The sequence below is a fragment of the Bubalus kerabau genome, chromosome 23, assembly GCF_029407905.1.
Source record: "Bubalus kerabau isolate K-KA32 ecotype Philippines breed swamp buffalo chromosome 23, PCC_UOA_SB_1v2, whole genome shotgun sequence".
Taxonomy (NCBI): Eukaryota; Metazoa; Chordata; class Mammalia; order Artiodactyla; family Bovidae; genus Bubalus; species Bubalus kerabau.
In genome coordinates, this window is record NC_073646.1 from 23,115,962 (window position 1) to 23,118,721 (window position 2,760).

The window sequence follows — 2,760 nt, forward strand, 5'->3', positions numbered from 1 at the left end:
TAAAAAGACAAAAATAGACATGACTTGAAATAAAAGGGAAATCAATACAAAGTTACAATAATCTGACATTAAAAGCTTAAAGAGAAAAAAAACACCCTATGAAAAATTAAAGATGAAAAGGTAAAGCTGTTTTTTTTTTTAAGTTAAAGATGTAACAATAAAGGTGTATAACCTACATTTAAAAAAAAAGTTGTAGGAAAAAATAAGAAAGCAAAGACAAAAGTTTAGAGACATAAAAGAAGGCAGAGAAAACAGCTGCTAGAAGCAGCTAAGGGTTAAAGCTTTGGTCACAGGATTTTTGTCTGGGCTTCCCTAGTGAAAAGTCTCTCATTGGAAAGACTGTGTCTGCAAACACCCTCAGCCCCTTTCACGGTCAACTCAGTCCCCACCATGGCTTCAGTTTCTTTCTGCAGTTGACTTTCTTGACCATGTACTTGTGAACATGGAGAAAGAAAGAAAGAAAGAGTGAAGTAGCTCAATCGTATCCGACTCTTTGCAACCCCATGGACTGAAGCCTATCAGGATCCTGGATCCATGGGATTCTCCAGGCAGGAATACTGGAATAGGTTGCCATTTCCTTCTCCAGGAGATCTTCCCAACCCAGGGATTGAACCTGGGTCTCCTGCATTGTAGGCAGACACTTTACCATCTGAGCCACCAGGGAAGTCGTGAACATGGAGAATGTCTCCTCAAATTAAAAAAGAAAAACCAGAAGTCAACAAAAAATGATTGAGCTGGTGGATTCTGAACCAAAGAGGTACAATTTTGTTCTTTTCAGTGGCATCAGCTTTGTAGAGCTTTTCTGAAATCTTAGATCTCAGAAGGAATCCACACTCACCCTCCCAGGAGCAGAACAGAACTGAGTACAAATCCCAGGCAAGATACCTCTCTACACCTCTGTTTCCTCTTTTATAAAGTAGAATATAGAATAAAATTCATATTTTATTGCAAGACAAGAAAATGTAAAACATCTGCTCTGCCCTTTGTTCTCCTCTCTCCCCGCACTGTGCATTGTGTACCTGCATTATGCATGGACCAAACTTCCCCATTGGCAGAAACCTGCTCAGCCACAAAGAACAGCATTCTTCAAGCACCAATAAGACAACTCTTTAAAAGATGACACACGTTCTTGATTTTGTAAAGGGTCACAATGACCCACTACTTTGTACTTGCAGAGCTGGATTGCAAAAACTATCTACATCATTTATCAAAGACCTGCATAACTGTGCTTTGATCTCAATGGGCAGAACAGTCCTTAGAACTTTCTGAGAGGCTGTTCCTGTGTTATAATCCTCAGTTTGCCTTAAATTAAATTTTCCATTTCTCTCTTTTTTTTGGCCCCATTGCACAGCATGTGGGATCTTAGTTCCCTGACTAGGGATTGAACCCTGGGCCACCTGCAGTGGAAGCATGGAGTCTTAACCACCAGACTGCTAGGGAAGTCCTGAAATTTTCTATTTCTTAAAAAAAATTTTTTTTTCATTTCTTCCTTAGATCTACTGGTTAATTTTTTTTTATTATTGACAAGGGGACTTAAGAACCCACCTCATGGAATTTTTATGAGGACTGAATACACAGAAAGAGCAGTAGAAAACACTCAAATAAAGTCCAATTCTCTCCTTTGTGAAGGAGTAGAATACAATTTGAAGATTTCTTCAATATCACAGAGTAAATATGCAGAGGAATTTACATTGAACTCAATGGCCTCTCTCTCCCAGGGCCACTTTTCATTATGCCAGGCTTGCTTTGGGATTATATTCTTTGTTTGTTCATTGCCTTTGAGGGCCATATCTGGTTGTGTGCCTTTAAAGTTTCCAAGGAGTAGAGATTTTCCCTGCCTGCCAAAACTATTTTAGGATCAGCTGCATCCCCTGAAGCTGGGATAGAAGTTCAGCACTCACCTGAAAGGACTTCTCGCGTGATAAGAGGAAGACTCACATGTCCTTCCCCAAAGTAGGGGTGGACAGGCACCCTCGCCTTTCATTTGTCTGTCATTACAGACTAAAAGTTTAAAAGGGCAGTGTAATGGAGCCCTATTTTGTAAAATGAATTAAAATGTATCAGATCCGATCAGATCAGTAGCTCAGTCGTGTCCCACTCTTTGCGACCCCATGAATCGCAGCACGCCAGGCCTCCCTGTCCATCACCAACTCCCAGAGTTCACTCAGACTCACGTCCATCGAGTCAGTGATGCCATCCAGCCATCTCATCCTCTGTCGTCCCCTTCTCCTTCTGCCCCCAATCCCTCCCAGCATCAGAGTCTTTTCCAATGAGTCAACTCTTCACATGAGGTGGCCAAAGTACTGGAGTTTCAGCTTTAGCATCATTCCCTCCAAAGAAATCCCAGGGCTGATCTCCTTCACAATGGACTGGTTGGATCTCCTTGCAGTCCAAGGGACTCTCAAGAGTCTTCTCCAACACCACAGTTCAAAAGCATCAATTCTTCAGCGCTCAGCCTTCTTCACAGTCTAACTCTCACATCCATACATGACCACAGGAAAAACCATAGCCTTGACTAGACGAACCTTTGTTGGCAAAGTAATGTCTCTGCTTTTCAATATGCTATCTAGGTTGGTCATAACTTTCCTTCCAAGGAATAAGCGTCTTTTAATTTCATGGCTGCAGTCACCATCTGTGACTTTGAAGCCCAAAAAAATAAAGTCTGACACTGTTTCCACTGTTTCCCCACCTATTTCCCATGATGTGATGGGACCGGATGCCATGATCTTTGTTTTCTGAATGTTGAGCTTTAAGCCCACT

At 41.6% G+C, this 2,760-nt stretch overlaps 1 non-coding gene across 1 annotated transcript; it reads right to left on the reverse strand.

The window, feature by feature from the left end:
- Positions 1–592: 592 nt before the first annotated feature.
- TRNAC-ACA (transfer RNA cysteine (anticodon ACA)) lies at positions 593–664 on the reverse strand. The gene has a single exon. It is a non-coding gene; the product is annotated as a tRNA-Cys (tRNA).
- Positions 665–2,760: the final 2,096 nt, after the last annotated feature.